The following is a 12,373-nucleotide window of genomic DNA, read 5'->3' as shown; positions in this document are numbered from 1 at the left end:
AAGAAGCATTACACATGAGATGTCACAATTAATAATCATCCTGTGACCAAGGCTCATTGAGGATCAGAAAATGAGCAAACATTTGGATATACTTCTCAAGGATGATGGATAGACTTAACTGATGGCTATTGAATTTATCAGGGTCAGTTAGTATAATGAAAACATATTTTATGAGGCTGTTAAAGGGATAAATTGTTTTCATATTTATTCATCTGTTCCCAAGGCTAATTTGGGGGTTTTTAAAACATGCTTTTCATGTTCCTAAAATGAACAGCTAAATAAATAAACCATTAGTTTCAGAACAGAAGTATCTACCATAGGTAGATACCGTATTTCTCAGTACCGGCCTAAGCAATGATTTTCTCATTTCATGTTCATCAGTCACAGTAAATAGTCACCAGAATTCCAAAGCTAAGAACAAATAAATAAAAGAAGAAATACATATCAGGAAGAAAAAAAAAAGATCCCAACAACGTAGATCAGGTTCGTGTTTGTTAAATGAAACACAAAACCAAGATAATTCTATTTCTTATTTAAGCTGAGAACATTTTTCCTTCAATTCATGGCTGAGCACATTCTCAAGGACTGAATAACATGTATGAACTGGAAAAAATCCCCATTTTTATTTTGCTTATTTAAAAAGCAGCCACTCTCCCAATTAAAGCGGGAACTTTGAAATACAGACTTCCAAAGCCTGTTTTGGGCTGTAGCAGCTTTTGGGGAGGAAAATACTGTCAGAAGAGGTACTGCTTTCCTTGCTGGTGAGCTATGGAGTCAGAACTCCTGTCCCTCAGCGGCAAGTTCAGTTTTTGGATTTTATAGCAACCATCTTGCCCTGATTTTCTTTTTAATTAGTTTCTTATCTGATTCAATAAAGGGTGTCCCTTCTCCCCATCCCAGCTCTGTTCATCCTGCACTGTCTGTAGGTGAGTCCAAACTCTTTTTTTTTTTTTTTTTAAGATTTTATTTATTTATTTGAGAGTCAGAGAGAGCATGAGTTCCAGGGAGAGGCAGGGGGAGAAGCAGACTCCTTGCTGAGCGGGGAGCTCAATGCAGGATGGATCCCAGGACCCTGAGAGGCAGACACTTAACTGGCTGAGCCACCCAGATGCCCCTCCCCACCCAGTGACTCTTAATTGTCCCCAAATATCTTTTCTTCAGCCCTGACTCCACTTTATCAAGCCAGTTTTCAACTATCTACAGGCATCTTGTCTTGGAGGATCCTTAAGTATTTCAGATTCATTGCAATGAAAATAAAATTTGGATGCTCTTTGGCAACAACTGTTCTTCCTGTCCTCTTTTGGTTGCGGAAGCCGTTACCCATCTCCTTTAAACCCTTCTCTACCCTCCACCTTATCAATAGAATGCTAAGTACCACCATCCCTTTGCCTCAGAAATGTTAACCGAAATCAGGCCTCTCCTTTCCATTCACACACTCCTACTGCCTTAAACTAGGTCACATCATCTCTTGTTCTGGTGTGTGCAACAGCTTTCCTCTCTTCCCCCAGAACTTTTTTTTTTTTTTCCCCCTTCTAAAAAAATGAACGGGTAATATCTCTTGACAAAAATGTCCATTGATTCCTTCCTGCTGCTTACTGGATAAAATCCAAATTCTTAGAGCCTAAGAGTTATCGTAATTGGAACATAATCTTCCTTTTTCGCCCGGCTTCTGCCACCCCTTATCCTGCACAGTCATTCACCACAGCGACCTCCTCCTCACCCTCCGTGCACCTGGGCTCACCCAGCTGTGCCTTGGCCCAGGCTCTTCTCTCTTTTTTGAGTTCCCAAGAACTCAACCACTTCTTTGATAGAGAGCTCTCTGAAGGCAGGGATGGGCGTGCGTTTAGTATGTAATTATGGTCGATCCTACCTTAACAGTTTGGGGATGACACAGTCAGATGGGATGCTCATTGCTGGGGGTTGGGGTGGATGTTGGCTAAATTATCCTTCACACTGTAATGGGAAGAAGAAGAAGGAGATTTTGACGTAAATAAGTTGGTTGGAGGTCTCGCGCGTAGAGGCATCGTCTTCCGCGCCAAGAAAAACGCATGCAAATTAGCATGGGAAATGTACATGATTGGCCAAAGAACAAATCTGGATCAGAAACCGAAGAGGAAAGTGATGGTTAAGAGAAGAGTTTGTCAACACAGAAGGAAGCAGTGTTGGTCCCCAGCACATCTAGGCTATAACAGAACCTGGAATCTCTCTCCACACTCTGTTGTAGTAACAATCTAGGCCACAATTTACATTTTGCATTTGTGTTAGCGCTTGGGATTGGGTAGTGGAAGTGGTGGGGGCGGTAGATCAGAGAGAAACAGACCGAATAGAGCAGTAGAGGAACAGGCAGGCATGCAAAATGTGCAACAAAGGGCAGATAGAAGCATTTGCTTCAGCTTTAAACCAACGTGTGTGTAATTAACAGCTCCAACTCATGATTTAATTTCCCCAACATATTACTCTTTATTGCAAACCCTTCATGCAACATTGTGAATCGGCTGTGAATCAAAGAGGTGCTTCAAGATGGGCCTGACATAGTTTCCTTTGGTTTCGTGGGACTAAATTTGGTGCTGGTGACAGACAGCACCCCAAGAGCAAAGCTCAAATCCCCTCTTCGCCTCAGCAGGAGGTATACAGGGGAAATTAGCTAAACAACCCAATGCATTCTTGTTATGATGGCGCTGCTCAGGGACAGGCAGGTCCACTTTGGGAATTGTGACTTCTCTCCCATTCAATTATTAGTCTCTCTACCAAGACCACCTAAAATTGCCAATTAGCAGGAGTTGTAAAGGAATTCATGCTAGGTGAATGTCTGTATTTGACTTCACTTTCTCAGCCCTAAGTTCAAACTCTCATGTAGTAACAGCTTCCAGTCCCTTCTAAGGAAGCTAGATGTTAAAAAAAACAAAAACAACAACAACAACAACAAAAAAAAAAAAAGAGAGAGAGAGAGAGAGAAAGAGAGAGAGAGAGAGAGAGAAACACTAAATTCTCCATTTCTCAGATGGAAAACAAGAAACATGCATACATACAGAGCCAACCCCCAAATCTTGAATTTCTTTAAATTCCGTCAGTGTGGTGGCACAGAACCTGATAAAGGCTGAGAGAAAACATACCGCATAAAGGAAAGAATAAAAATATCAGGATATTATGAAATTCACTGAGTGTGCCTTTATTTTTCATGGTAACATGTTGTAGGTTCAGGTTCTATAATCATCTGTAAAGTACATCTGAGCAAAGGAAGAAAACTTGGTCACAAGGAAACATGAATTATTTAAACGATGACTCTACCCACACAAAAATGAAATTAACAGCACACATTTCTCTTAATAATTCAAACAAAATTCTCCATTTTCCCTTAATCAATTATATGTTTTAAATAAAGTATTTTTCTGCCTGAAATATTCAAGTGATTTCTTCAAATGTCCATTTTGTGTACACACAGGCAGAGTGTACACATTTGAGTATGTTCCATAATTAATTTTGAAATGAAAGAACAGTATGCCAACAAGTAAAGTAGCAAGTCCATTATCTGAACAATTGGAACCTTGCTTACGAATGTGAGTAAACTATTTTTCCCTCTTCTTAAACACACATATATTGTGTAAGCAGAAAAGGGTATTTCCATTTGTAAAAGAACTTTTTCATTTTGTACATCTGCAGACACAAAAGAAGTCATACTCAACCACAAATTAGGTCAGGGAGCTGAAATAAGCTCAGATTATAACAGGCCACAGGTCTGTGAAAAATATACTGTCATTTGGGGTTGGATTTTTAATTTTTTTTTTTTACTGTAAAGCTAAGGAAAAGTCATTTTATGATAAAATATCATACCATCTGTTCTCATATATAAGAAAATTTGGCTGAACTGATCCAATTTACAACAAGTTAAAATGGGTAGGTCTGGAATTCCTTTATCCCCAACCTTCGGTGGTTTAGTGTTGTAAGAAAAATACAGTTAGGAGAAGAGGAGAAAACGTAGCAATTCTATATTAAATTGTTGGCCCAATTCCTACCACTTTGTGTCATGCACCTGGTATGCTTGGGGGAAACCTCCTAAGTTTGCATGCTTCTAGAAGAAATCACCTTCTATCTCAAGTTAAGTGGATCCTGGAGCCTCTCCTCAAATGACGGAGACCATCATTTGAATCTAGAAAATAGGTCTGACCTGGAAATACTCATAACCACAACTGTGAAACGGCAAAATGTTGTCCAAAGTCCCAAGCTGCTGTGATTCTAAAATCGAATAGTGCTTTCTAATATCGATTGTAGGAAATCACACTTTTATTTTGCATATGACATATGTTTGTTGTTGTGTCTTTGCAGCTTCGGTTATAGCTCTACTCAATTCTTGAAGGATACCCTATATATCAAATCCCCATTGCATTTATGAATGTATTTTGATATTCTGCCACCTGCTTTTTGGTTCAAAGGAGTATTAATATCCATGTACGTATTACTTTTATATTAAATGCAGTATATATCGAGAATAAAAAACATCTGAACAGATAATTAAAGAATTTGGTGGGGGAATATTACATGACAATGATGAGTCTATAGGGAGTTATTTCAATTTTAACAATTTTAGATCTACTTTGTTTTTTCTCTTCTATAATTGTATTATGACATTTAGCTTTGAAAGAAACTATTTAAAGTCATCCAAAATAGATGATTCTCCTTATTTTGTAGGAGAATGCCCCTTCATCCTCATATGTGCACACATCTCCCCCCACTTTTCAGGGCAACTACAAAACACAGTTCACTCAAGTTTTCAGTTTTTTAGGATCCTGAAATAATCCTACATCTAAACCCCCAGAAGTCCCTTTGGTTCAAAGCCCCAGAATATCTGATGTTGCATATCAGTCACCAAGGCCACTGATCTAGTTTTTAAAACTAGAAAACTCTGTTTTACCTTCTTCCAACCCCAAGATGGGAGAGTCCAGACAAAGCACATGCTCCCACTTTTACAGTAGGCAGGTTACCCTGCTGCAGATAAAACCCCACGCATAAAGGCAAGGAGAAGTGGGAATGTCCTTTGAATGTTGGGATAATTTGAAAGATAATGTGAATAATTTAGATCTAAATTATCTGGTTGGGCTGTAATGCCAATTAAGGTAACCGAATAAATTATCCTAGGCTGATAATTTACAGGGAAGAGAAAGAAGCCGGGAGTTAAGATAAATACCTGAAGGATTCATTTACAAACTCAGTTAATAATGTTTTCAGTCCTAATTACTGAGTTTGGTTATATAAATAGTTGATCTATTTGCTGTGTAATTATATAATTGCTTAATTCTCCATTCTAGGGTGTTGAAAGAATTAAATGAAATAGTGTGTATGTGTATATATATATATACACATACACACACACACATATATACATGTATATATGTATATAGTATGTATACATTTGTGTATATATCTGTATATATAGATATATATTTTTTAAAGATTTATTTATTTTAAGGGAAGGGGCAAGGGAGAGGCAAGAGAGAATCCCAAGCACACACCCTGCTAAGCACGGAGCTTAATGCAGGACCCTGAGATCATGATCTGAGCTGAAATCAAGAGTAGGATGCCCAACCGACTGAGCTACCCAGGCGTCCCAGAAATAGTATATTTAAAGAATTTAAATATACTATTTATAGTATATATATATATATATTCTATATATACTCTCTCTATCTATAGATATCTATAGATATAGTATATACTATATATATACTATATACTATATATACTATATCTATCTATATACTATATACTTACTATTTATATACTATATACTCTCCTGCATCCTCATCATGATCCACCAGTGGGTGGGCAGGTCTCCTGTAGGAAGACAAACAAATCATGTCACAGCATTACCCCATGCTGTGCCATTTCACTTCATGCAAATTAGTCCATAATTAATTTGGTCATGAGACAGATGCACAGATACAGCTACAGACCAGAACTACATCTGGAAAACCAAAGCTGGAGAATGAGGTCCTGAAGCATCAGTGAGTTAAAATATTTGGAACAGCATTTGACAAAGAGACTAACATTTTATGTATGTATTGCATGTGTGATTAATTCAATCCTCATAAGAATCGTCTGAGATTCAATGAGCAGCTTTATAGAGGACACTAAGTTTCAGTGAGTGAAACACCAGGCTGAAAGTCAGACAACTATTCAATGGTAGAAACAGATACCAACCCAGGCCTTTCTTGCTTCAAAGCCTTTATTCTTTCTAGGAAAGCTGTGTTTCCTTCAGATGCATTGCCATTCAAAGAGTGGGCAAAGCATACATTTTTACCAATAAATTACATCATGAATGAATGTATATATACGGCTATATTTTATAGGTTGGCTAGCTTACTTCGGAAATTTTAGTGACAGCAGCTAAATGTGTCATTAGCCTGAATTTTTCACCGTGGCCTTTAAATGAGATAGTTTGTTTCCGTTTTTTCAGAAAATATTGATCAGCGAATTTGGAGCTTTACATGTCCATGGAATGGTGGGTCAGCCTCAGATTAATTGTCTGCTGTGGCATATCCAGTCAGGTCTGCCATTATTCTAGCGGTACTCTTGGGAAGACACAGAATCCCATGGAATCGTGGGGGAGGGACAACAGGAGCCCTATAGAGAAGAGGGGGAAAGAGGGTGAGAAAGGGGTTGCAGTAGGTTACTCCACGCTTGAATCCCAATGGAAACTTCTTTGGTTGTAAGGGACAGAAAAGTGGGGTTCAATTTCAACAGTCATCCTTACTAAGTATGTCTGTCACCTCTCTTAATTCGGTTTCATCACCAAGAAAATCAAAGCAGTTTGGTCTATCAAGCCTGGGGTGAAGACAGACCGGAAGGTTGTATATGGAAGTTCCCCTGGAAACATAAAATAAGGGAGCACTGTAGAAACGTGAGGATTCTTAGAGCCTGTCTGTTCCACTGCCATTGCCAGGCAAAAATCTTGGCCTCTTGCCCCGACCACAATATCCTCGCGAGAGGCATGGTGCAGGGTCAAAACCGGAAACAGGCCACTTTCACATTATTTTAAAATTTGTTATGAAATTTTGCCAAAATTTTATAAATACCAGCCAGGGCAATGGGGTGTTGTAGAGCATTCTTTCCACCTCATGAACCATTGTTTTTTGTTCTGAACGCATAAGTTAAGATGCATTGAGTTTCGGTTGCTTAGCTGGGTCAGCTAGTGAAATGCCTGATATGTAATGCTTGATTCTACCCAATTATCTTTAGTTCCTCTCGTTTATTAGTGTTAAATTTGAATTACAAGGGGAAAGTGGGAGTGGAGTGTGGACTATGCTCTAAATCCTTAAGACAGTGAATTCATTTGTATTATTTTATTATCCCTCTTTATAACTACCATGGGTTTGAGTCCTTCGGTGACACTTCTGGCTTACTTTCAACCATCCTTCCCTTTCTTTTGCTTTACGTGTGTTTCCTAACAGCAGCAGATGAACTCTCCTGTTGCAAAGTTTGAAAGGAAAGAAGAACAAAACTCCACAACAATCTAAAACTTGTAGTTAACAAAATAAATTGCAGATAAAACCCCCGAAGGTCTTGGCAGCGAACGTTTCCCACTAAAATCAGACTCTGCGCTCATAGTCTGAAACAAATTACGAAGGAGGGGGGAAAATCAACAGCTCTGGGGTGAAACTGGGGTTGGTGCTGGCTCATCATTTTTTAACCAAAAATAAAACAAGCAAATTTTGTTTAACTGCAGGTCAAAATAAAAAAAAAATTAAAAAGTCCCTCCTCTGTTCAGTGTAATTACTAACAGAGAGCAGCGTTAACCAGCTGCAGAGTTCATGGATAAATGGAGAGAACCATAATTTTCTCTCCCTGGGGTTAAACCTCCAAACTTTGAGTCTGCGCCTGTATGGTATGCTTTTAATACTCCATGAGAAGCCAAGTCAGAATGTTTTTAGAGTACATCTCCATCCTTTTTCACCAGAATGAAATAATTGCATGTACACACAAGAGTTCAAGTTCTGGGAGAGAGAGAGAGAGAAAAAAAAAAAAAAGCCACATGCATTTATTTCTCCAGCATCCTCCAATGGTGATGCTCTACCCTTTCCCTGATGATGACAGGGGGTCCCCAGGCATTTTTCACCGAGAGATGGGTGAAATTTGCTCTACTTTAAACTTGTCAAATGTGAGCAAGTTCTTTCCAAATGTTCTTATTTCAGCACAACTAGAGAGAATTTTTTTTCCTAGTACTTTTCCCTTAATTTTTAAGCCCAAGTGTATATTAAGGAAAATTTGACCCATATGTTTCTGATTCATTTAAACTGAACTCATTGAGCTTTTTTTTTTTTTTTTAATAAAACATTTTTGGTGTCCAAAAAAACTCCCATGACTGTTCTTTAAAACTGTCTTTAAAACCTTATTTTTATCTGTAAAAGGATGTCAGATTTGGGCTGAAAAGAAATGGAATTTAACCTCACAAGTCTCAACTTTGGTTTGAGATTGAATGCATCAGGTTCAGTGGGGTCTGAAATAAAAGTAGGAAAACTGTTTTTTCATGTTTAGCGAGGCTCTTCTTGCTGGCTAGTATCATCCAGTCATCAGGATCTAATCAGAGGAGCACAGATTAACTGAAGGATGTAAGTATTCATTTCATAGTAACGGGAATGGTAGACTGGAATTGTGAAGGGGCAGAAGCTGTCCAAAACTCTTAGGAGTGTGTCCTGGATCTGCATAACCTCCTTAGTACCTTTACACTTGACCCAGACAGAAGGATAGATGTCCGGAAAAGGGATGGCTTGCTAGAGGCTGGACACAGTGGAGTCAAATATACGTTATTCCGCAACAGGAGAAATTCACGGAAGATCCACATCTGGGCACGCTCTGTTCCTCCCTTTCTGAAGATCAACTACTGGGCAGTGTGCTCTTGGAGTTTAGACCAAGGTCATCTTCTTGACAGCAATGAGAAGGTATTTCTCCTTCTCTAATTCTGTATCATCATTGCAACAATTCCCACTGAGAAAAATTAACCATATTTTACCAGCTCAATCTCTCCCTTTGGGGAATGTTTCCAATCTAGACCTGAAATGTAGGTGACAATTACAAATAAACACGGATTTGGATTGAGTCTATGTAGAGCAAGTGAAAAAAGCATTGAACAAAATCCCCAGTTTTTTTTTTTTTTTTTTTTTCCCAATTAGGGTAGACGAAAACCCCTCAGTAGACTTGGGTTTTGCTTTGCTTCCAGTAAATGGCTTCTAAAGTTTTCTCTCTTCAACCGTGTATTATAATGCCTGACAGCTGGGAAGTATCAGGGTGCAGATCACAGTTTTGTGCCAAGATCTGTGTTTTGGACAAGGTGTTAAATTCTTTGTTCCCCTTTATGAATTGGGCATATAACTAACACCTACCTTGGCTTGTTATGAAGTTTAAATGAGTTAATAGGTGCATATTGAGTCCACATCTGTCTCAAGTAAGGACTCAGTAAATATACTACTATACTTCTTCAATCCTGAGATTTTCCCCACACTTGCATATTCTTTTCTTTTTTTTTTTTTAAGATTTTATTTATTTATTTGACATACAGAGATCACAAGTAGGCAGAGAGGCAGGCAGAGAGAGAGGAGGAAGCAGGCTGCCTGCTGAGCAGAGAGCCTGATGCGGGACCTGATCCCAGGATCCTGGGATTATGACCTGAGCCGAAGGCAGAGGCTTTAACCAACTGAGCCACCCAGGTACCCCCACTCGCATATTCTTGAAAACAGACCATGTTTTGCAACTGGCGGAGGACAATTGCCCTTGTGGAATGGCCTGGACCTGCCACCAATGATTCCTATTCAAAGAAATACCCTTTCACCTTCGGGGGATGCTTGGGTGCACAGCATAACTTTGCCTATCTTGGCTTAGCCCTTTCCAAGTTCAGATCTTGACTTGATAGTCTCTGTCTTGGTTTCTCATCTCTAGAGCAGGAATAATCATAGATAATCTCTGTCTCCCATAGGGTTGAAGCAAAAAATTACATCTAATAGCTCTGAATAATAGTTTATAGTGAGTTTTTGGTAAGTAATACTTATACTATTTCTTGAGAAATCTTTCCTTGGCTGGACTGTATGTCTGATTTCAGAGCTTATAGCCCCTCGTACTCTTCACAGCACCTGCGTCAGTTAGATTTTTATATTTTCCTGTGTGTTGATGCAATGAATGGGTGCTTTGTTGGCTTGATTTGGACTTCATGAGGGCAGGCACATCTCACTTTAACTCAGTATTTTATCCTCAGGAGACAGTCCAGTATCTCCAGATAGAATATATGCAGTAAGCATTTGTTGAGGGAATGATACTGAAAATTCAAACACAGCTGCTCATTACCAGAGGCTTTTGAATCTGAATCTATTACCCAGAAAAAAATGGATGTGGTATCTGGGGGGAAAAAGGTAGTAAAAGAAAAATCCCCCAAACAGTATTTCCATGGAGTCAGGCAAAGTTTGAAAGACTTAAGGGCCAGAAATAAGAAAAAGATGTTCTCCTGACTGGTTAATAAATTGCTTTCTTTGATTGTTCTGAATGTGTATTTTTATGCTCTTTGGTTCAGCTGAACTACAACCTTTCTCGAACAAAGCCCAGCTGATGGGAGAGCCCTATCCGTGGCACCTCAAATAACTGTCTCTTCTATCTCTTATAAATCTGTTGACATAAAGGCTTGAAAATGAAAATCAAAACAACATGAACAGAAACAACAAAACCCTCCTGGATTCTCTCACACCACTTCTCTCTCTCTCTCACTTTTTTAAGCCCCCATCTCTCTGCACTCAGCTGAACCCTTGCCACGAATAGCTTTGCTCTGTCCTTTTAACAATAATATCTTAAACTTTTATAGTGCCTTATAGCTAAGCATCTCTAGACATTTTACAATAGCATTAAAACGAAAGCTGGTTCTTCTCCCAGAATTGCCATGGGGTCCGCACGGAAAACCAGCAGTTTGTGCCTTTATCCTGCAAACAAGAGGTTGGTGGGCTGACAACCCTTGTCTCTTGGATCTCCGGCTGGAACTCGCCCTTCACCTTGTGGCGGTGGAAGGCAGGAGAGGGAGTGAGCATTCACTGCCACGGAGGGCCAGTCCTCGAGGACCTGCGTAGAACAGCGAAGGCAGAATCTGAGCTCTCTGTTCTTGTACCCCATACATCCCTCAGTCTTAGCTTTTCTTTTTTTCTTTTTTTGTGAAAAGGCAGATCCATAGTGGAACACTAAGTTATTTGTAAGTGCGATGAAATATTTACATAACAGGAAACTGATTTCCTTCTTTAAGCAATTTCAAAATTTCTGCCTGCAAATGTGAGCCTATTTCTCTCTCCCAAGGGTGTTTTAACTTCAGTATATGATTGAATATAGATGTAAAATATATGTTATTATATCTTTTATATAAATTTTACATAACTGTACATATTCATTACATATATATTTGTATATATTCATTTCACTCTTTCCGATATTGTTAAAAAAGGCTAGGCTCGGATTCATTGGGTCATAACCTAGTTTTTTTCTTTTTCTCCAATTACAATGATCTAATGGATAAAGCATAAGATTCAAAGCCAGAGCTACATTAGCAAAGTGAGGAGAGAATTAAGGCAATTATCTCCGTAATTAAGGGGACCGGCCAAACCTTTTTTGGCAGACATGTCTAAATAAGTTGAAGAAAATCTGGGCAGGGGGAGGCGGCCACACTCGCATTTTCTGAATAAAAGCCTCATATGGCCAATTGCCTTTGATAATCGAACCGGAGTCACAAATTTTAACTTTTTTCCTCTTTGCCAAAGGGATGTAGAGGCTTTGGGTCATTAATAATTGATCACTTAGGCAAATCTTTCTCTGTGCAGTTGTAGACCAGTGTGAGGAGTACACTTGTTTAACAACGCCCAGTTTTCTGGAACACACCGGCACATTTCAGGAATGTGGGCCATATGGAACAAAAAAGCTTACCTTTCTGGTAGCCGCCGCCACGCAGCCACTTCCCACACAGGGACGTTTGCTTGTGTCGGTGATGCGATCCGCAGCGCCCCGGCCCTCGGAAACCATCCAATGGGATTTCTTAAATCCCTTTTACGATGTCTTTCCGGCCCGGGACCCCCCGGGCTTCCCCCCAGTCTCCAGGCCTGATGCTCTCGTCCCAGGCTGGTGCCGCGTTGCAGAGGGCAGGCCCGGGGGCACAACTGTTTGCTTTGCCTCGGTTTTTATGGCCGAGCTCCAGCTTAGTTGTGGCTGCCTTTAAACACGACAAATGTGTTCTAATTTTAGAGCATCATGGCAATAATTGTTTTTATTTCGGTGGTGAGGAAAAGTGAAGGAAAAACAGCTTGGGACTTAACCGCCTTAGCCTGCAGCCTTCGGCTTTATTCATGCGAGTTTTTATTTTCTC

At 39.5% G+C, this 12,373-nt stretch overlaps 1 long non-coding RNA gene across 2 annotated transcripts; it reads right to left on the bottom strand.

Moving 5' to 3' along the window:
* Window positions 1-841: 841 nt before the first annotated feature.
* On the bottom strand, window positions 842-12,153 carry LOC131835201 (uncharacterized). 2 transcript variants are annotated; one of them, XR_009355102.1, is made up of 5 exons: window positions 11,938-12,153; window positions 11,022-11,088; window positions 5,767-5,829; window positions 3,030-3,097; window positions 842-1,953 (listed from the first exon to the last, which is right to left on the bottom strand). It is a non-coding gene; the product is annotated as an uncharacterized LOC131835201 (long non-coding RNA). The 2 variants fall into 2 exon arrangements; XR_009355103.1 differs by lacking the exon at window positions 3,030-3,097.
* Window positions 12,154-12,373: the final 220 nt, after the last annotated feature.

This window comes from Mustela lutreola, chromosome 7 (assembly GCF_030435805.1).
Source record: "Mustela lutreola isolate mMusLut2 chromosome 7, mMusLut2.pri, whole genome shotgun sequence".
NCBI lineage: Eukaryota > Metazoa > Chordata > Mammalia > Carnivora > Mustelidae > Mustela > Mustela lutreola.
Note: the sequence above shows the minus strand (reverse complement) of the source record. Positions and strands in the feature narration are given on the sequence as shown.